The 23,687-nt window shown below is 44.9% G+C and overlaps 1 long non-coding RNA gene across 6 annotated transcripts in view; it reads right to left on the reverse strand.

Moving 5' to 3' along the window:
- Positions 1 to 1,418: 1,418 nt before the first annotated feature.
- The window catches only part of LOC138453756 (uncharacterized), an 88,591-nt gene continuing 66,322 nt past the window's right edge, over positions 1,419 to 23,687 (reverse strand). For all 6 annotated transcript variants that reach the window (XR_011260517.1, XR_011260525.1, XR_011260516.1 and 3 more), the window contains exons 4-5: positions 12,636 to 12,834; positions 1,419 to 12,200 (exon numbers count right to left, since the gene is read on the reverse strand). This is a non-coding gene — a long non-coding RNA (uncharacterized lncRNA). The remainder of the gene's footprint in view (positions 12,201 to 12,635; positions 12,835 to 23,687) is intronic.

Here is a 23,687-nt window from a genome sequence, read left to right on the forward strand (position 1 = left end):
ATTGCCCCACCAAAAGGAATCCTGCATGGAATCAATGGACCAAAATAGTGTGCTACGGGAGACTATACATGTGGATTTTGGATCCACCTGCTGCAACACACATTTCCTCGTCCTGGTGGACCAGTGGTCGCGGTACCCGGAGGTGGAGTTTGTCAAGTCCACTTCACTGGAGGATGTCATGCCTGCGTTGGAGAAGATATTTGCCACTCACAGCCTTCCAGCTGTGCCATGCACAGACAACACACCACGCTTCCAAAGTGGGTGTTTCTCTGAATACCTGCCGAGCCTCAGATTGGAGCACAGGAAGGTGATGCCAGAATGACCCAGAGCAGATGCTAAGGCGGAAAGATTGATGCGCACGCTATAAAAAGGGTTTCGAATCGCACATGGACAAGCGGGGTGCAAACCACGGGCCATGTATCAGTTCTCGTCAGAATACTGCACCCCCCCCCACTGCTCGACAGAAATGCCACCAGAAGAGGCACTCTACCAGCGCTGCCGGAGGGAGCTGCTGTCACATCATTCATCTCGCAGCCCTGGGGTAATTGATGATGAGCCAGTGTTTGAAGAAAGGCGGAGGGCAAATGAGAGAACAACATCTGGAAGTAGGAGACAGGGTACTGGTGCGGACCAGGCACCAGAAGCGAAAGCTATCCCTTCCTCACGAGCCCACTCCGTTCGGAGTGGTGGATATGAAGGGGTCCATGGTCGCCTCTCGGATGGCCAAGAGACAGTGACAAGAAACTCCAGTTTCTTCCAGAAGTTAGCAAGATTGCCAGGGTCCAGCACAGAGGGCAGGAGACAGCCAGGAGTCCTCCACGATGGGGCCGACCAAGACGAACTGGTGTCCAGTGGTGACGAATCTGGCCCTGTAGATCAAGGTGGAGGGGCATCCCCAGCGGTGAAGGTCCAGCCGGGAAGAGGCGCTATCCCATGCGAGATCGCTGCCAGCAGCCACTACCTACAAGACTTTGAAGTAGGTCTCCCCTGACCCGAGTAGTGGACCAGTTAGTGATTATCAAAGACAGTTACGCTGGACAGTTGGTTTGCCAACTGTTGTGGTTACGAAGACGTTATGCGTTTTGTTTTAAATATGAATAAGGAGCAGTGTGGTGTGTTCGACTTTAATGTAGCATGTCACAGCATGTAGTTAATAAAAGGGCATTTGTGAGCACAGGGCCACAGTGTGAGCAACTTGTCTCTGTGTCTCCATTTGCGAGGGAGGCCTCACCAGGATGATGTCCTTCCCCGACATAACAATTGCCGTTAGAATTTAAGCAACCCACAGCTGTCTCATATGATTTTTCACAGCCTAAGGCAAAAGGGCCCACAAACATCATGTTGAAAGGCCCCACCCCTCCAACCCCCGATTCAGCTGGCCCCCGATTACCAGTTACAAAGGTTTTAACAATCTAGACTGAATGTGCCACATATTTATTTTTAGATACACTTTAGAACTCATAGATATTTTCAACTTTTCCTTTTTTGTCCAGGCGCTACATTTTCTGAATAGTAATAAACCTTGCTTACTTTGTTATTTTTCATTTAGTTTACTTGGATTGCAGTTCATTTCTTACTGAATTCAAAATATTTATTGAATTTGTCACCCACATTTTATCAATTCTGGAATAAAGATCAAGAGTTGCTCGGAGGAGCAAAGGACAAGACCATGATATAATGCTAGACTCTGCCCCCAGAACACATAATCAATGGAAACAGCGACTTCCAGAAGGAGAGAGGAGTCTCTCTGGCTCCTGATGCAACAATCCAGCAATGCAATTATGAGGATCCTTTTACGATTCATCTGGTCCAAGCTGTACAACCAGAGGCGAGTGCGATTTAGCTTGACTCCTTAGTGCCGAACAGCGACCGAAGTCTAGAGCGCGAACCAATAGATGCATTATCCGTTCATGAATATCTCGATCAACAAATGTCTTCTTGGGGTAATAGTCTAATGTTCAGCAAAACCCTGAATCACCGATCAGCATTTGCTGCCCACCTAGCCCCGACATGGAAGGCCGGCTAAACTTACCTGCATTTCCTTGCGCGAGAGACTGACAGCGGGCAGTGATCGGCAGGAACGTGCTTCTTTGATGCCATTTGTGCATGTCCATCATAAAGTATCAATACAGGCAGGTCTTGAGCTGGTGCATGACCCGAACCTTAACCCCAAGGGAGCATTAACAATGGCGTTTGCACCCCATCTTATTTGACAGAAACACCTCTAATAGTCACTCTAGTGTTTAAACGACTAACAAGTACTGCTATAGACCCTGATGTGAAATCTTCTGCACAACGAGCAGCCCGCCTCTCTCTTGGTATTGCCGAGATCAACAACCTGATACACAATTCTTAGAAACGAAATAATGTGGTTGGAACTGCAGCTACTTGCAAGGCTCTAAAGAACTCGGTTCCGATATACAGCTTCTCTGACAACCAAGATGTGAACGCACAAATAAGTCCCCATACGCACGACATCGACTCTTTCCCAGCTCCCTACTAATGTGAAACCTATGGAGGCCCAGCTACCATTTCATTCAGATGCAACGCACTATGATGAGGAAATTCACCCCGGGAGCTTCATACCCTGACTCCTATCAATGCTAGCTCACCTCACCAGGATATATTACTGACCTCACCGAATAAATCAGCGGCTATCTCGAGGATTGCAAACCAGCCATACACCAATCAAAACCGGAAGCTTTGATGCCCATCCTGAAAATACAAATTTACAACATCTACCAACTACGATGATGTAGGTCCAAAATATGTTAACAGCCTCCTTGACAATTTCACTAACGCCATTCTTAAAACTACATGAAAGCTATAACGAAGCTACGAAAGATTAAGCAACTTTTTTAGCCCCAATTCATACCAAACAGATATATCTTGAATCTTTCACATCCAATCTACAAGCCAGATTGGATATAGAGGCAGAAAAGTCCAACATGTGTCAAGCCAGGCTATTGAACCTAGCAAGAGGCAAACAAACAGATAAGAATACAATGACCACACTGCTGGAAACCACAAAATCTCTGCGGCTAGATAGACAATCTCAGCAATTCACCTCAGCCTCGGCTGATAGTCTGTGACTGTCTCCCGTCAGTAATATTAATAGCTCAATCTGCGGAGAGCCACAGTCTTCGGTCCATTCTAAGAGGACGCCATGGAGAAAATCCTCCAGTGATCTACAAACAGTCAATAGCACCACGGGATGGGCCATACCAGTGAACAATGAACAGAATACAGGCACTAGCTCTCTACTAACTGTCAGTAACAAGGCAATACAACTTACCCTTGATCTAAATCTGCCGAACTCTGTACCCACACAACAAATATAAGAGACGCTCCTAGCTGAAAGAAATATAGAAAATAGCGAGACCCCTGGGCACACTGATCTCTTTGATACAACCAGTGATAGATAATGTAGCGAAAGATTTGTTTGCTATTTTTCAGAAACAACAACGTATGACTTTCAAAAAGAGTGTCTTTCGCAAATAGCACAACACAAAAGAAATCCAAAAACCTTCCAAACACTTGAAAGCTCAGATCAAACGGCTATAGGGCCTTTTTGCATAATCTTAAACTTCCGGCTATGCAAGCAACAAAGACAGCCCCCAAAAAAAGGAGTGCAACTGACGAGATCATGACTATGCAGTCAGATACTGTGATTCATGACATGGATGCTTTCACTGAATAAGAGCAAATTACTAGAAAGGCCCTACTAGAACTATCGGTCTATATGACAGACGATGAAATGATGGAGCATGCGGATGCAGAGCAAAACAAGGACATCTCTTGTGAAGACATCTTGGCCACAGAACTGATATCTTCTGATTTAGAGAACACAAGTGCTAATGTAATGAACTCGCCACAGGATTGCACAGGGGAACACTTTATGACAGCAGAACAGAAAATAATGCAATCAGTGATGTCAAAAAAGCATGAACCACTAGACAAAGGGGACTGCTGGCTATGATGAAAAGCAGCTTGCCACCCTCCCTACATTTGAAGACTCGAGACGCCAATCTTTACCCTATACTCAAAAAATAGAGAGACTTGCGAAAGTAACAGATGGCCCGATATTTCAGAAACCTGTGATGAAGCTGTTACATGCTGTGCCCACAATGCACTCAATAGAATCGAACGATATTAAAAGAGTGCAATTTATGGACGAAGATAGAACAGATCGGGTCATACTTCATCTTCCAGCAAAAATAATTTTCTCAGAAATATTGGCTCAAAGTGCAGCCTTTTTGCCCTTGGGATATGACCTCGTAACCACCACTGACAGACTTGATGAGGTGCAGGAACACAGAACAAAATCTCTTGTGTTAGAACACCTGTGAACAACGACTATCTCACCCATCAATCCAGAAGAGACGTAGAGCAGGATGTCAATGACCAACAATTGTTGATCAATTTCTACCCCAAAGACCCTAATGCAAGAAGAAAAGTGATGAAACAAAGAGGTGCTGATGGCCCTTCACACCAGAGCAAATCCACGTCAACTATACAGCGAGCCCCTCGAAAGAATCATCTCTAGTAGTCAACACAATGTGCTGACACATCCACATGGAAGGAAACTCTGTTGCCTGGAACACGAGGGGCTTTACGCATCTATTTACCGGAGGTAATTTAGACCTGTACAACTAGGACATGATATTGCTACAGGAGATGTGGCTACGACACCAACCTTTATGTGATGGCTATCCAGTGCTTCTAAATCCAGTGATCACACAACCCATTGAGCGACCCCCAGCTGGACTTTTGACCCTTGTTAAGCTTGGGGATAACTTAACACTGAATCCCATTCGGGAGGATAGCTCAGCGGCAACGTGCTCGCCTTGGAAGCAAGATGACACAGAGCAACACAGGTTCGATCCCCGGGTCCGCGCTTAGAAACCTCTGAGTATTATGCACGTTATTTATAACATATATCAGATCACCATTATTTCAACATCAGCGGACCAAGATGTACCAATGAAGAGATTAGTCATATGCAATTTATACTGGAATCCTTCAACTATCCCTCCGTAAATACCTCCCCTCTCGATCTCTTTGGTCCTCTACCTCCAACTCCCTCAGGGTCAGTCGTTTTCCAAAGAAACAAGCTGGGGGTAGATCTCTGTCTTCGGCTGGGGCATCCCTGCCACTCAAACTTGAGGAGAACCATCTCCGGTTCCATAAGCACCTCAAGATCTTCCTCTTTGCTTCTGCCTTTGCCCCCTTTCTCCCCTGCTGATCTGTCCCTCTCTCTGCACTGTGCATCTGGCCACCCTCCAGGCACAGGTACTTGCTCACCTTGGCACCCTCCTGCACTGCTTCCGGCCACCCCTTGCACTGGGGTCTGTATCTGTACCCATACAGTCCCCCACCCCCTTTCTTTTCTTCTGCAGTTATCAGACATAGCCTGTCTGCCATACCCAGCACTTGCCACTTGCTGGCTGCACTACCTCTATTCATTGCCTTTATTATTATCTGTTTCTCCTCTGCTCCGCACTTTCCACTTCTCCCCTCTTCCATGCACTTCTCCCCTTTTCCATTTCCCATGCACATTCTCAATGTCACTAGGCCTAGTAAGATAGTTGTTTTGTTCTCCCCCGTTCCCTTGCCTTGCCGCGCTCTAAAACACTTGTGTAGGAGCGCAATATAAATAAAATGTCAATTCAATCCAGTGGGGGGTGAAAGAGAACATCTTTATGGACACCTTATTCAGCGCCTTTGACGAGATACAACATCTATATCCTGCTTCTAACTTCATCATATGTGGAGACCTGAATATTCTTGTTTGATATCTCAGGTACTCTGATAACAGAACGTAATTTGCCATCTTAGGCCAAACAATGGACACAAGAACTGAAAGCAGAATCCATCTTCCTTCTTAATGGCCAGATGAAAGACGACATGCCCCCGATTCCAAACTGGCAGAGAGGCAAGTCTCACGTTTATTTAGATTATAGTATCACCGATTTCAGAGCTTGATTCACTGCAGATTTGCAAAACCATTAAGAGTGCTATCCCGGACATGGAAAACACCACAATTAAAAAGATTGTTGCTCATCCTGCCAGCACTCCTCCTGAATACTGGAAACAATAAACTTCAAATCAACCCAGAAGAAGTCCAAGTCTTACAACCAAATTCCTCAATAGTTCTCGAACTGGATGCAACTACCTGGATTATGACTGGCTTCTTGCTCCTTTTAGATCTGCCTCTTCAAGCCCGATAACATCTGATCCTAACTTTAATCATGTACATCACTGAGTCCGTGGAAAAAAGAAAACTTTAACGCTTAGCTCTAAGGATTAAAACGACTGCCCTTAGAGGAACGTTTGAGACAACAAAAAAATGATTAAACAAAGATTTAAGAACAGGCTGCTGATGTCAAGGGCTACTCGCAGCCAATGGGATGCTGCATCCGTGCTATCTGCATTGGCAAATATCAATACTTGAACCGTATGGTCCCTATTGAACCGCCATAACAAATCAAGCAGTAAGGCTTATCAGAGATGTCTCAGAATGAAAATGGATTATACATTTCACAACACTTTTTGCAAAGCCATCTGAGAGTAAGTCCTGATCTAACAACCGTTATCAAATGCAACTTGAGGGGGACGCTCCTCTTGAACAAACGATGTCACCTGTTTGGGACGTCCAGTGGGACAGGATATTGCTACAAATAAGCCAACTAAACACCTCGCGTGCACCTGGCCCTAAAAGGCCTTTTCAACATGCCTCAAAACCAAACCAGAGGCCTGGGCTGACCTCTGTCGATCCTTTTTTGAAGGATCATAAAAACCAAATGGATTCCAGATATATGGAAAAAGGCGATTCTGATCCCAATCTACAAACAAGGCGATAGAGCGATACCAACACATTATAGACCAATAGCCTTGCTGGATCCACTAGGAAAGCTCTTTGCAACAATGCTACTTCGACGCTCACTACGTGGATTGAAACGACCAACAGAAGAGACCCACACCAGACAGGGTTCGTCAAGGGTGTTGGGACTAATGTTAAATTATTAATACTGAATTTACCAAAGCTGGAAGCAATAAGAACTAAAACCAAGCTTTGTGCATTATTTATATACTTAAAAACAGGCATTCAATTCTGTCCATAGAGATATTCTGATGAAAGAGCTCCAGATATGCATTGCTCTCCTGACATTCTAGATGCAATCCATGTATTATACACAAATACCTCTTTCTAGTGAGGTGGTCAAGCTAGAGGAGCCATAACAGAAAAACTTGACACCTGGAGAGGACTAAAACAAGGATGCCCACTTGCAGCAACTTTGTTTAACTTATATATCTCAGATCTAACACTGAACCAAGAAGGAATTAAAGCCTACCCTCCTATACTGAATGACACAATTGTCCCTTGGCTAATTTATGCAAACGATCTGGTCCTCCTGGATAAAACTCAGATTGGGCTCCAGAGAAGACTTGATTGTCTAGCTGAATATGTGAAATCCAACAATCTTGTGATCAATACAACTAAGTCACAAACTATGATCTTTGAGGCCAAGCAAGGAACTAGAAGACAAGTACTCCCTATCTTCCTAAACTCAACTAAACTTACTCAAGTTCACTCATATAAATACCTGGGAGTGTGGCTTAATTCGAGCATCTGTAAGCAAGAGTGGGAAGCAGTATTAAGAACAAAAGTAGATTCTTTAGCGAGGCAAGGCCTTACCCTCCATACAAAATATGGCAAACTTTCGATATGCAAAAAGTGGTGTCAATCCTATCCTATGGAGCAGAAGCGATCTTAATGGCACCTCTGGGATTGTCTTGAAGGCCACTTTTGGAAGAGAGGAGAGTGCTTTCACTACAAGTGGCGTTCCCACTAACAAGAAAAAGATTTGAAGTAGCTAATCTCTTACATTCCATTGTTCTCCGGAAATCGATGGATTAGTTTTGCAAAACATATCATACCTCCGATTGATATCTTGCGAACAAAATCGAATGTGGGGCATGATTTCCTATTGAATAAATGGAAACAAAACTGTACCGAGTGGATCAAGTTCCTGAATACCTCGATCAAAACTTTGACATATAATCCTCTCGCAATTAAAAAGAAAATACACAGACAAGACTGGATTGAGACACGTTACAAAAGCACAGTATAAACTTTCCAACAACTGTCACTTTGACGTTTGCAGACTAAATCAACTCCTGGCGTACCTTCGGTTGTTTCCCTGCCCAGAATTACGTGATCTCTTTCTGCATTTTATGCTGACTACTTCCAACACGAGAATTACTGGGATATACCAAATAACTAAGAGACTTGCCTAATACCTGCCGCTTTTGCAAAAAAGAGCGACCAGCTGGAATCCCTACACCATGTTTTAATAGTCTGCGAGGCTCTGACAGATATAAGAGGCAGAAATCTAGAGTTCTTACCCCAGACTACAATTCTATGAACCTAAGAGGAAAGATGTCCACACTTTTCCTTGGTGAAGAAAATGACACCAGTTTTTGCAGTGCTACTGGACTGAAATATCCACCTCCAAAGCATTGGAATTAATTTCTTGACTTGTGAATAATTTCTATTTTAGACGTGCTTGATGTTTTTGACATCCCAGAGCCTTTTATTTTAAAGCTTAAATCTGATCCTAAATTGGTGTAAAGTGGAATAATGAAATAAAGTTTGTAACAAGCCAACTAATTTATAAAAATAAAGACCGATATGTATTATATCTTTACACCAAGTAAATTGTTTTTAATCAGTATGCATTACTAAATTTATTGTTCAAATACCAATTTGTTCTTATTGCATCTACATGGAAATTTGTACTATTTAAGAAAAATGTATTGACACAGGAATGTGTTAGACCAGTGTATTAAAACGTAAAAAATGAGCATCAAACAGGTGACCGAGGAATGCCTTAGACCAGTGCTAAAATGTATTCAACATAAAAAATGAGCATCGAACAGGCGAGAGGAATTCCTTAAAACAGTGATATTCAAACGCTCATACCAAGCCGCCCCTGCAGTAAAAATATTGTTTGTGCCCCCGCCAGAAACTTAAAAAAAAAGGATTAAGTGGCTGCTCTTAACAGAAAATATAAGCAGTAGAAAATATGCTTCCATTTTATACTAAAAACAGTCATCTTAATCACTTTTTAAAGAGTCCACCCCCCACCCTCGATGTGAGGGTCAGCCCCCAAGTTTGAAGACCACTGCCTTAGATGTTCTTATGTGCACCTCAGCATGATGGTCTCTTGGACCCATACATAGACACATACTAGCGTTCTAGTCATTTCTATGAACAATTAAGACAAATCACCTCAATTGTTCGATTCAACATTCTAACAAGGTCTAGTTTCTACAATGTTTGTTGCTGCTTGAGCCCCTGCGGCAGACTTGTACTCTACTTCACCAACTCTATAGCCCGGCCGGTTGACGTTGAGGTGGCAGAAGTAGACCCATCTTGCTTGGCAGCAACCTGAGGGGGAGATGGCAGGGGGCAGCGAACCCCTCAAGCAGTCAAGACGGTCAGTGTGACATAGGGGAGGGACACAGTCGGGGTAGGGAATGACAGCAGACAGGAAGGGAGAACACAGCTATACTGTTAGTTTGGGTTTACAGATACACCAGGGGAAGTGAAAACAAAACGAAGGGGGACAGGGTGCAGGCACAACCAGCATACGTGTGGGTGTGCTGAATGCTGTAAACAGAATATTGTGACACTGCAATCTTATTAGTGTGGTACTACTTCCAAACAGGAAGTCATATTTTGACAGCACAGCTGAAAGGGCAGGGGTGGCAGTGAAATTATGCAATGATGGGTTGTTACAAAGCATCCAAGGGGTGAAAGCAAGTAGTCTGGGTCAATAATGGGAGTGCACAAGGAAACAGCTCAACCAAGCGAACAAGCAAATGTCAGCAGATCTACACATCCAAGGGATAAAGTAGAGGGTGACAGTACAGTTATGTACAGTGGCAGGGTTATGGGGATACATATACAGAGGCACAGATTGAGGTTGATGAATGAACATGATTTTGGAGCGAAAATGCAATTTGAAAAGAGACGTTGGTGAGAGGAAGAATAGTTTAACGGTATGGCTTTATTCAGCTGGTGGCAGCAGGGGCCATGGTACCACTACTGGAATTTAGAAGTGACATGGTTGTGACCCCCAGCAGAACTTGTTTGTCTCAACAAGCCATTACCTTGGTTATAGATGTGCTTGGTGTGTTTTGCAAACGAGTAGAGAGTGATCTATGTTTGCATGAGTTTTTGGTGAACATTAGAACTACTCTTTAAGTTTTCTTTTTCTCTTAAGCTGCAAGGACTGCACTACTTCTGTATTGTTGAACTTGTTCCTAAATGCTGACTATGCATTCATGGTTTGGGCACATCTAGATCTGACTTTATGGGTACTTGAGATTTTGATCGTTCCCCCCCATTTTCACTGTGCTACATTACCAAAGTCAAAAAGGAAGATCTTCCTGGAATCATCCTAGAGTCATCCATGGCTAGTTCAGTGAGATCATCCGAACCATCCTCAAGTATGTGTATAGGCCTAAATATTTAAATGAGATGACTCTAGAGTTATCACAGAAACTACTCCATGATGAGCTTCGATGACTTCCAGTGATGATCTTCTATTACTCCAGGATGACCCCATGACAACTTCAGGATAGGGGGCGATTACTCGAGGAGGACCACCCCCACCCATGACAACTTCAAGATGGGTTGGGGATTACAACAGGATGGTTTCATGACAACTTGGAACTTGGTTTGGAATTGTGAATGATTATTGCAGACAACTTTGGGATGAGTTATTTCATGATGCTGCCAAAAGATTTAGGAAAAGGGTTTTGATTAACCCAGGATTATCCCTTGTGCGTAAGATGGGTGGTATTACTATAGGGCAAATCGAGTTAGACTTATGGATAGTGTACTGGAAAACCTCAAGGGAATTTGCAGCAGTCACTTTCCAGCTTTGCCTTCTATGCTCGAGCATTCAAATGCTGTTAACCAAGTTTGCCGATTTTAGTATACAAAACTTCCAATCCACCCTGCAATGTCACAAACCAACCCGTAAACTCCCTCATTTCAGTGCTCTCCTCTAGCTAACATGGCATCACACCCCATAAACTCCCACAATTACAAATCACTACACTAAAATACACACTTTCAGTGACCTAAACAAAATCTGTTAAAGGTCTACCTGCATGACAGACTGCCGACATAGCTAATTGTTAGCTATGAGCAGCTAACAATTAGTTCGACCATTCACCACACCAAAGAAAACACTTGCTGACCACACCAGAAATCATAGATACCCAATAGCACAAAAACATGTACCATTTACAAGTTGCCACCAACCTACAAATTCACCAGATCAACTATACTGTTCAACACACAAGGGTACTTGCATCTTCAGTTTCACACAGCAGCATGTGAGCTACAATTACTTTGTCGATTAGTAGGAGGGGCTGACGTAGCAACCAAACTCAGTTGTGGGGCTGTTCCAATTCCATCGTTTTTAAAGACCGTAATCTGAATGATTCGGCAGGTGTGTGGGAACTTGTAGGTGTCACTTCACTGTCTAAACGGTTCTACGTGATTTCGCCGAAGTATTTTTCATTGTGGGACTTTTCATCGCCACGTTTTCATCGACCAAAACTCATTTATTTTTTATTTCACATGGTGATAGAGTTGAGCTTGTCAAATTAGATTTGTCCAACAAATCTTTTGTAGCAGAACATTGACTGTTACTTGATAGTCCAATATTTTGTAGATGTTCCGCAGCTACAGCTTTGGGAATTGCAACATTACACAGACATCTGCCGATTTATTTTAATTGTCCAGGTGAAGTAACAGAGGCAGGTTCTGAGGCAGGAACATAGTAGCAATGAAGAACACCAGCCATCCCTGACAAAAGACTTAGGTTTTCCAGTTTTTGTGACCATAACTGAACAGCCATGACTAAGTTTGTGAATAGTCGGTTTCCACCCATCAGCTTTTAAAATATAATTCTGTTTTTTTTTACTGCATCATCATCTTCTTCTTCTTCTTCTTGTAGTTCATGCAACACTATGTTTTCCAGAGCTTCCCAGATTCCACCAGTAGCTGCTTTCCTCATCTGCCTTTCTTTTTAAAGCCCGAATTAGTACCTTTCCGTCACAATAGGTGTTAATTATTTTGTCAAATGTTTCATGTGTCTTAATACATTGTTTCTTGGCTGCAGGTATGAAAAAGACAAGTTAAAACTTCAGAATGTGACTATCAATACAACAGACTTTTTGCTTGAGCTGTATGTACACTGGGGTAAGCGACTGTCCTTAAGCACATCCTATCCGTCCCATTGGTTTCATTTTTGCTTATTCTTGCGCTTTCCTTCCCCATATTCTGACCTGGACTACGGTCCCCAAGGGCATTAAACCCACAGTGCTTCGAGATCCTACTAAGGGTACAAGGAGCTCTACAAATGCCCAATAACATAAGAGAAATCATGTAGACCATCTATACTTTGGAGAGTTAATAGATGCTGTAAAAGAGTGGTGGTGCAGCACGTATCTGTAGGTGTGAAAAAATGTAATGCCTACGCGTAGGGACGTTATATGTACCCCCCTCCAAACATCAAATCGAAGAACAAAAAAAAAAATACATTTATTACCTGCTGACTGGAAAAGCACTACTGCTTTGAAATCCTTTTCTTCACGTATTTGTCGTCTACTTTCATCAAGACCCCATCAGCCATTTACAATTAACTTCACCAGGAATTGCCAAAAGCTCAAATTCCCCATCCTTTCAAATACACAGAGAATTGGCGGAATCAAAGAAAAGCACACAAGTGCCATGATTTGAATAATTGCCTAAAAGAAAAGCAAAAGAGAAAAAAAAGTTCATTTAGTATGCTCCAAGTATTTGTGAAACTTGTCTGTACCCAAAACCATTAATTTATAGTGGGCTTGCTATGCATGTTCTTGCGTGATGTGTCCCTATTTGTGAGTGAAGAGTCTCTTGGTGCTCGGTAACTTCCTCCAAGACTTTCACCCATTGTGTCTTGAACTAGTTCCATCTGCACGCTAATAAAATGAGTGGTGGGTGTTCTGGAGAGGCAATACGTTCTGAACTGCTGAGCTCTTGTACCTAAAATGCTGCAATCATTTTGTGCGTCCATTAGAAGACAAGCACCTGTTTCAGTTTCTTAAATTTAAATATCAACCTTAGAAAGTCGCAGCTTGCGGACAACAACATGTACAGGAAATTATAAGGACCGGAAATAGGAGGGTATGCAGGGACAGAACCCATGACCAAAGTGATCTTTATTGTGGGAACAAAAAGAAAATATTACACCTTCACAGGCAGTCCTTGGCTAACAGGAGCCAGGCACCGTCCTCCAGAGAAGTCAGAAGTCCCCAGCCCCCAAAAGCATTGCTACTGTGCCATAAAGTGAAGTTTGCAGAGGCATAGTTTCTCACATGCGCCATGGCCCGATACACGTAGATAGCTCATTACTTAGAGGGTCATGTGCACCCATGTGAGGAAGGCATGGACCTATTCATGTGGAACATTGTGGGGGCATTGGAGCAGTAAAGCCAGAGAGGGGCAGCCAGTAGGAGCATTTATCCCCTACTTGGTGACAGTTTGAAAGCAATCAAACTGATTAGTAGAACAGTCATTGTGTGAAACTAGGAAGGGAAGGAATCGTCACACCCACGAAAAGGGGGCCTCCGTATGTGAATAGCCAGGGTGCCTTAAGGCAGTAGTCTTCAAACTGGGGGGCCTGAAGCATAGCCGGGGAACACAAAGCTGGATTATGGTGACAGTTCTCAATAGAAAATATAAACATTTGTGGTTTATGGGAGGGGGGGAAACTATATTTTTACTCAAGGTGGGGCTCAGCATAAAAAGGTTTGAAGACCACTGCCATAAGGGAATAAAGTGACCGTCCACTTTCAAATAAAGCAATTACAGCACTCCTTTCACGCACAGGTCAGAAAACTGCTGCTAGTGCGCCAGTTCTCTGTTACACAAGGCTGCTGGAAAAGCAAGAAAATGGTTCCAAGCTCCACATCATCTAATGAGAATGAACTGCAAGGCATAAAATAAGCAGTATTGCATCCCGCTGGTTTGCATTTTAAATTTAATATGTCGCAGAAACTGCGATATGATGAGCGGAGAGCTTAAAAGGCACAGATTTAAACTCTGCGCTCGGTGCACTGACAGTGTGCAGGCAGCAGCTCCCAGGCTGGGCTAAATACACTGCATCAATGTATAAGCCCAGCCCGGGGGTCGGCGTCGAAATCACACGGAGAAGAATTCAGCAGGAGCACCCCAGCTCCACTCACAGACCCGGCTTCAATCCAAGGTAAGGAGTCATGCTGGGGTGCTTAGGGGAGGGTGCAGGCCTTCAGCGAGTGCCTTGTCTGCGGGGCTGGGTGTTAGCAAGTGGCCACGACCAGGAAGAAATATTTCGCCTGCCGGTTCGGGTGGGAGAAATATTAATTCCAGCCACTTGCTAGTACCGAACCACACAGTAAAATGGCATGCTGGCAGAGGGCATTTAACATTTCTTTCAGTCTAGAGCTTAAAAGTGCCACAAGCGCTTTAATCACGAGAAAGAAAAAAAATTAAAAATGCCCTCTGCAAGCAGGCTATTACTGCAGGCCTGGGTGCTTAGAAAGTGGCTGGAAATATTTCTCCCGCCCGAAAGGGAGAAATATTATTTCTGCCACTTTCCAAGCACACAGGCTTGCAGTAATAACGTGGCCTGCTTGCAGAGGGCATTTTTAATTTTCTTTCAGTCTAGTGCTTAAAAGTGCCACAAGAGCTTTAATCATGAGAGTGAAAGAAAATTAAAAATGCCCTCTGCAAGCAGGCTACGTTATTACTGCAGGCCTGGGTGCTTAGAAAGTGGCGGTAAATAATATTTCTTCCGCCCGTATGGGCAGGAGATTTATTATTTACTGCTACTTTCCAAGCACCCAGGCCTGAAGTAATAACGTAGCCTGCTTGCAGAGGGAATTATTAATTTTCTTTCAGTCTCGTGATTAAAGGTGCGACAAGCGCTTTAAATCATGAGACTGAAAAAAAATTAAAAATGCCCTCTGCAAGCAGGCTATGTTATTACTTCAGGCCTCGTGCTTGGAAAGTAGCAGTAAATAATAAATCTCCTGCCCATACGGGCGGGAGAAATATTATTTCTGCCACTTTCCAAGCACCCAGGCCTGCAGCATACTTGCCAACATTTTGTGGCCAAAAAGATGTAGGATTTTTCAAGTTTCAAAACTAATGTTTTGCATAACAATTACATCACAGGAAAATACAAAAACATACATTGTTGGCACCACTGGAGCGTTCTAAAATACACAACCCAAACAGCACAAGATGAAAAGATGTTCAAATGTTAAAAATGTATAATTCGGAATGTAAACACCAATTACCTACCTTCACAGAAGGTAATCACACAGACCTGCTAGGCAAGGTTTGCCACTGCTCTGTAGCAGCAGCAAGGGCATACATATTTATTCCTGCAGTGCAAGATAAATAACTGAACAACATGGAGATATCCTCCTCAGTCTGATATGCAGATGTGTGATGGTGGCACGCTCTGCCACTTGCCTTCACTGGTGGTTCACCCAAGGCCTGTTGCGGCCAGAGTGCAGGGCAAAGTCATGTAGCTGTCAGGTCACTGGATTGGTCTGAGCCATTCACTCAAAGTGATCACATACCCGCCCACCCTACAGACAGACTAACTAATGTGTTGCACGTTTTGTCCTATGCCGGTCTCAAGCAGCCTGCCTTGAGTCACATAAATTACCTCCCCCTGTAAAAAGCAGTAGGATAGGTCACCCACATCTGTAGGCAGTATGACTGCTTTAAAAGCAGTAGCTTACTGCCTAAATCAGTAGGCTTGGCAAGTACGCCTCAGTAATAACATAGCCTGCTTGTAGAGGGCATTTTTAATTTTCTTTCAGTCTAGTGCTTAAAAGTGCCACATGCACTTTAATCACGAGACTGAAAGAATATTTAAAAGCAGGCTACGTCGTTGGCCTACGGTGACCAGATGTCCCGGTTTTGCCAGGACTGTCCCAGTATTTGGTGCCCTGTCCCCCTTTCTCAAGATTATGTTCCCATTGGAAACTGCAGTGGTCTCGGTTATTTGTAGTAGGTCTAGCTTGCAGGCAGGAATGCACAATCTCGCACAGAATACATGCTTTATTTTACAAATTAAACTAGTGCTAGTTTGTAATAATTGTATATAATATGTGTTTCTTTGAACAGCAACACTTAAACCCCCTTCTCCTCCAAACGTAAGTACTGCCTTGGCAGCCACTTTGAAGAGTTAGTCCTACTTTTATGTTAGTTGCCATGTCCCAGTTTTTTACTTTTTAAATTTGGTCACCCTATGGCCTGATGGGCATTACAAAGGCATTCCATTACGGATCAGAGTGCACTGTAACCCTGGCTTTCAGTCTCGGGATTAAAGTGCTTGTGGCACGTTAATCACAAGACTGAAAGATTATCTAAAGGCCCTCTGAGGCACCATGCTGTTATTAGTGCGGGGCCTGGGTGCTTAGAAAGTGGGTGGAAATAATTGCCACTTTCTAAGCACCCAGGCCCGCACTAATAATAGCATGGTGCTGCAGAGGGCCTTTAGATATTCCTTCAGTCTCGTGATTAAGGTGCCACAAGCATTTAATCACAAGACTGAAAGCCAGGTTCCAGTGAAACCTGATCCATTTTGGAACATCTTTGTATGTCAGATAACTGCAGTTTTAAAGCACACTGCTATCCATCTAGATATTCTGATAGACTGTGACATGCCATTCTGGGACCAGTTTCAAAAATAGTAAGTAGCATATGATTACATCACAGTAGATGTCACATCAATTTTACCCAATGAAATGACAAAGAAATAATCTGGGGAGTAAATAGCCGCCAATTATCACTAAACGGCCAGGCAGCAGGAAGTAGAAACAATAATACCCACTGAAAAGCTATAAATCCTATATAAAGCCTATGTCAGCAAGTGCCTGCTGTGGAGGAACCCGTGTGAAAACGCAACAAGGTGATAACACTTCTGTATACCCCAAGGGAAGCGACGGCTGGAAGGGCTCCCGCAAATGCAGCTAAGGCATTAAGCCCCAGAACAAAAGTATATATACATTGCTGTGTTATTATATAACACTGCAAACTGGCAACATGGGTTAGTTGCTCTGGACATCCCTGAGGCTCATGGCCCTTATCAAATGAAAAGGCTCAAAGGCCCGGATGCTGTCCCCGATTGCAGGGCTTGTTGTTAACAAGTGGCTGGCAGTAATATTTCTCCTACCCCGTTCCGGGACGACAAATATTTCCAGCCACTTAAGCACATTGCTGTGGGTAATCAGTTGCTGTTTGACTGTTTTGTAGACATTGGAATGTGTCTGTAGAGGACGATAACAGGAAAGAGTGAACCTTCACACTGACTCCGACAACAAACGAAGAGTCACCAGAGAGATAAGAAAAGCGTAGCCCATCTTTTTATACTAATAAAACATCTTTTGTGTTGGTGCCATAGGCAGCGCCTTACAAGAATCGAACAATATTTAAAAGGCCTTTTGCAAGCAGGTTGTGTTATGGGGCTGTCACTTGTAGTCATATTCACGGTGGTGCACATACTCCCCCAAAGGTGGTTGCGTAGAGTGATTTGTGTTCTTTGCAAATAAACAGCCATTACGTGGTTCTTGAAACACAAAACAAATGTGTAGTAATTAGAGCTTGGAAGGTATGTGGTAAGTTGCTGGCAAATTCTGGCTTCACTGATTAACCAAACTGTGTGATCCTGGGCAAATCATTTGATCCAACCCAGCCACACCAGTGTGCTGGCAAGAACAGAAATGTACATTATTTATCCTTAGGCAGTGTTGGTGGCCTGATGGGCATTACAGTGCACAATTTGCTGCTAACTTGCCACTCAGTACTTCAAACAATGCCGTGGAGTCACAAAATGCAGTGCTTGTGCGCCATAGGTCTAGAGAAGAGATTTTCGACCTCTTGGGCAGCAGGATGATTTTTCTGTTGGCTTTTAGGTGTCTGGGACGGCACTTCCTCTTTAGATCATTTATTTTGATCTTTTAAATCATCTCAGTTTTTGCTGTCTTGCAATAAGCCAGACTACAAATGGATGATTACATGTTAACTTGCTGGGCTTATTTGTCTCGCAGATGAAGCTTTATGGCCCTAGTAACTGATAGGTGCTGCATCAGGGCCTCAATGACCTGGGCAGACCAAGAGACTGGCATCTAGCCATTTGGTTCTGCAGAATAAGATAACTAATGTCCCCAATTTGTCATAAACTCATTGTAGCGGCTGTCTTCATCTTGGGCAGTTATTTGTGACTGTTTTATGCCAAACACTAGTTAAATGAAACTTGATAATAAAATAAAAAGGACATACGCACAATTGCATCTTTATTGATGTCTTGTTGAGATGGACACTGCACTATGCACTAGTGACTGCTGCATGACCCAGCTGCACAGAGCGTTGAACTGAAAAATGTTTGAGCTTTTTTTTTTTAATCAGATCCATTTATGTAGTGCATTCATGCAGTGAACCTTTACATTTTATACTCATTGCACGAATGTATTACTTCAAAGGTACATAGAAATGCTGTATTCTTCCTAATTGTATGTCTTGGGGTAAAATTAACTTGTGGTGACATTTAAAATAGGAGTACAAAATTGCTAATCAAATAGGTTTATTTGCTAATCAAAAATATTTTAATTAGCAAATTCTGCTAATCAATTTTTGAAAACTAATTTATGCCTTGAACTGGTCCCATCATTATTGACACACAAAAAAACCACCATCATAAAAAGCATTCACCTCAGATGATCATAAACAATGATCAACAAACGATTTTTCAGATTAATGACAGTACTCACAACTAGCCCTGGCAAGCATTCAATAAATAAGTTATAAAGTTCACAGGCAAACTATCTTCAATTAACTGGTGAGGTGCAATGGTTGGAAAAAACAAACTGCATTGAAGGGGCAATAAAACCCTCTGGGAATCTGACCAAACTATATAGAGAATGGGACAGAAGTTTAACAAGAACATGCAGTAATCTGTCTGAGTTCCTGAAACTTACATTTGTATTTATTAAATCATGTAGTGATTCCCCAAAGTGTTGAACATAAACTAAACATAGATGGAGGAGAGCATGAGTCATGGAGGGAATCAGAACACTGTTCCCCCTGCCCAAAGGCTGGCACAACTTCACCCGACTGTGAACTGAAAAGGCAATGGAAAAATCAACTGGGGTAAACAAGCTCTCTATATGTTCTTTAAAATAGATAGCGTAAAAGCAATAGAATAGCTCTGCCTCATGGATTATAGCATCCGTAACTTTCAACAGTGAAATAATAATATTCAAAAGCATTACAATACAAAATGATATTTGAATGCCAGACGGTTTGCTTTTTATAGGGGGCAGCTTTACAGAACCTCTTTAGGGGAGCCTTGAACTTAACTTGAGAACAGAGTACTCTCCTGTACACTTTTCACATAACACAAATCTCAAAATGAAGCATATACTGTAAACCATCTTCCCCAGCTGGGGTGGAGTGGGGTATGGGGGAGGGGGAGTGGAGAAAGGGGTCGAGACTCTCCTTTACTACAAATCTCTTTCAGTTGCTGGGCAATAATGGATGCCACTTAGAGAGTGACGTTCTGTGTTTTTACTTTTTTTTGTTGGCTAGTGTTCAATGACTTAAGTGAAAGCAATGATCAAGCCGCGAGCAATGTTAAGAAAAATGAATACATGGCGGGCATATCTCCACTGTTGGATAGAGAAGCATTTTTTTCTCCCTTCTTAATGTGAGCTTGGATGGCCAATATCTGCAACCAATCTCTGTGCGCAGAATCACAAATGCAAACCTAATTTGGAGCTTTTGTAAAGTAAAGTCCAAAGCACCCGAGCCACCAGAAGCAGGACGGCAGCAATCAAAGAGCACATTAATCAGGGCATTTCAACCATCTCCAGCCTGAGACTACACCTGGCGGTATGTGCAGCACAACCCGTTCTAAACAGCAGCTCAAACAGTCTGCCACACACTTCAAAACATAGCTAGCCTTCATGCCAGTCAAACTCTGTGCCCCTTGCACCCCTGCTTCAGAAGTAAGCAATATTGAAGATGCTACGGAAGTCGCCCACGCTTCCTACATGCTACACAACAATCCTCACACAAGGGAAATCTATGCCAGCGGGTGCCTGTGCACTGGCGTGCAGCAGTCAGGGCAACGTATTGAAAATTACAAGCATAGCTCCACTGTCCCGTTTATTTACAATAGACATATTCTCAAAGGGGCTCTGCGACACTGCAATGTTCAACGCTGCAAGCAGACGACAGTCAAATCTGGAGTCGCTGGACCCATGTGATTCTTTCCTTCACATTAAAGCACTGGAATGATTTGCTTGTACCCGCTGAAGGTGTGGTCATGTGTACGAATTGTATATGCACTGTATCGTACACATAGCAACATCGCACACAAGGGCACCACAAGCAGGTGGATAACGGACCACTTTAAAAAGTAAAAAAAAAATTAAAAAACACAACCAGGGATTTTGCAAAGGTTTGTTGAGTACATTAGGTTTCCGCCGTTCAAGCCTGCACCCTCCCCTAGGGACCAGGGAGGGTCAAGTGCTCTTCCAAACTAGCAATCAAGCTTGAAGCTCGCAGCCCAGGAAGGAGAATTCCCCACCTCGTTGTGCGCTGCAGGAGCACACCCATCACAATGCATAGGTAAGCCTACTGGCTATTATCTCATCCCCAGCCACCTCTTCCATTCACTCTGATCACCTGAGAAGCGCATGGCATGCGTGTGGAAATAGCACCTGGCACCTTAATTGCATTACAGCACAACTATTCTTTGAAAACCGAAGCCTTATCAAAAAGCAAAGCCTTGTGCATACATCTCGTTTTGGTCCCCTCAAATGCTTGCCATACCAAGATGGCCGACGTATAATCTTTGACCGGCTAGCTTCATTGGCTCCGAGATACTGGAAGCTGATTGGGCAGCTAAACCCTCATCAGCCAATCCTCAACACTGGCAGGCAGAAGCCGACCCTCCACACCAAGGCCCGACAACAAAGGCTCCTGTCTGAGCATGGACGAGATCCTAAACTATAGAACAGGCTTTTGACAATCTATTACTGAGGGAAACTGCTGGTAAGTGTTTGTCCTGGCCTTTGCGTTTTACCCCTCTCCTGCGCCTGAAATCATTGCCTCCTATGCGACCCATGGAACACTAAACAAAGTCACTACTTTATGCTACTAAAGTACACCTACCCCTTCCGGTGAAAGGTACCTCCGACTATGCACTCTGCAGTTCTTTAAATGTTAAATGACTGCCTCATGCGGTCTATTAACCGCCCGCTTTTAGGCGAGTGACCACGCTGTAGCTTATTTTATGCCATTGTTCTCACCTGTATTGTTTATTGAATTTATATAGCGCTGTACGCCAAAGCGATTTACAGAGTAACAAGAAGATACAGAATTGAAAGAAGCATATTTACAAACATGAAACAAACCAGAAGTACAGTATATAGTACAATTTGCTCAAAGGGAAGGGAAGGAGCGAGGGAGGTGAGACCAGGTAGGTTAAGGGGTATAAATGTCAGGTTTGAGGTCACCGTTATCACTGTTACTGTGTCTGCTGTGACACTATTGAGAGGCCGATTCATGGAATAATTAGCGCGGCGCAAGTGGGCAAAAACGTGCGAATCGCAGTGGAATAGCGAAAATCGCAGTGCAAGTGCGAAAATCGCACCAAAAGCAGCGCACATCGATTCATGGAAGGCCGTGCGCGAGAAAACCAGCGGATGTGCGATAAAAAAGTGCGCGGCGCACGTTGGCGCACAGGCCATCTAACAGCGTGCGCCAGGTCACAGCGAAAATCGCACAGGCCACAGCGAAATTCGCACATAGCGCGGCGCACGCAACAAAAGTAGGCGGAACACGGGCGTAACACTCGGAATGGGGAACAACTTGCCAAAACGTGGGCGTCACGGGGGAAGTACAGGGCACAAGTGCGCGGAACGCCCACACGCTCGCCTACAACACGTATTCATGGAATAGAATAGGGGAAAAAAGCGCACGCTCAAACCAGCGCACAGGCACAAACACGACCGCCACAAGAAAGCAGGCGGTAGCGTCTCTGCGGCTGTAAGAAATGTGCGCCAAAAGGTGCGCCAACAAATAGCACCTATATACTGCCATGATGAATGTCCTATACTGTGGCCCTCCAGGACAAATGACGTGCAAAGGGGTACCCACAAACACGGACACCCTCTGACAAAAAATACGTGTGCGTGTATACCGGGGTGCACGGGAAGTCTCACACGCGATTTGGCCGGGTACGTGGATTTCAGGGGTGCGCGGGAAGTTCCACACGCGATTTCAGCAGGGTACGTGTATTTCAGGGGTGCGCGGGAAGTTCCACACGCGATTACAGCAAGGTATGTGTATTTCAGGGGTGCGCGGGAAGTTCCACACGCGATTTCAGCAGGGTACGTGTATTTCAGGGGTGCGCGGGAAGTTACACACGCAATTTCAGCAAGGTATGTGTATTTCAGGGGTGCGCGGGAAGTTCCACATGCGATTTCAGCAGGGTACGTGTATTTCAGGGGTGCGCGGGAAGTTCCACACGTGATTTCAGCAGGGTATGTGTATTTCAGGGGTTCTGGGGAGTACCACACGTGAATTGGCCGTGTGGGCCCTCCCAGGTGTACGCTCCACAACCTCCACGGACCCTGCAGCCAGCCCACACCACGGGGGACTACCCTGCACCCCTGCCCATGTCCCGCAGGCAGCCCATTCACCATGGGCATGCCCCCCAGCCAACCCACATGTCACCTTGCACTACTGATCAACAATGCATGTCTACCACCACCCCCACCCCCCAGCAGTGCAGGGGCAGCCTCCACCAGGCCCCCACTCATGTCCCCCTGCACCCCCAGCATCCAGGGTCACCCTACACCAGGCCCCCACTCATGTCTCCCACCACCCCCACCCCCCTGCCACCATGGGCAGCCTCCACCAGGCCCCCACTCATGTCCCCCTGCACCCCCACCCCCCAGCAGTGCAGGGGCAGCCTCCACCAGGCCCCCACTCATGTCCCCCTGCACCCCCACCACCCAGCATCCAGGGTCACCCTACACCAGGCCCCCACTCATGTCTCCCGCCACCCCACCCCCCTGCCACCATGGGCAGCCTCCACCAGGCCCCCACTCATGTCCCCCTGCACCCCCACCCCCCAGCAGTGCAGGGGCAGCCTCCACCAGGCCCCCACTCATGTCCCCCTGCACCCCCACCCCCCAGCAGTGCAGGGGCAGCCTCCACCAGGCCCCCACTCATGTCTCCCACCACCCCCACCCCCCTGCCACCATGGGCAGCCTCCACCAGGCCCCCCACTCATGTCCCCCTGCACCCCCACCCCCCAGCAGTGCAGGGGCATCCTCCACCAGGCCCCCACTCATGTCTCCCACCACCCCCACCCCCCTGCCACCATGGGCATCCTCCACCAGGCCCCCACTCATGTCTCCCACCACCCCCACCCCCCAGCATCCATGGTCACCCTCCACCAGGACCCCACTCATGTCTCCCACCACCCCCACCCCCCTGCCACCATGGGCAGCCTCCACCAGGCCCCCACTCATGTCTCCCACCACCCCCA

Source organism: Ambystoma mexicanum, chromosome 1p (genome assembly GCF_040938575.1).
Source record: "Ambystoma mexicanum isolate Mex_15411 chromosome 1p, UKY_AmexF1_1, whole genome shotgun sequence".
Taxonomy (NCBI): Eukaryota; Metazoa; Chordata; class Amphibia; order Caudata; family Ambystomatidae; genus Ambystoma; species Ambystoma mexicanum.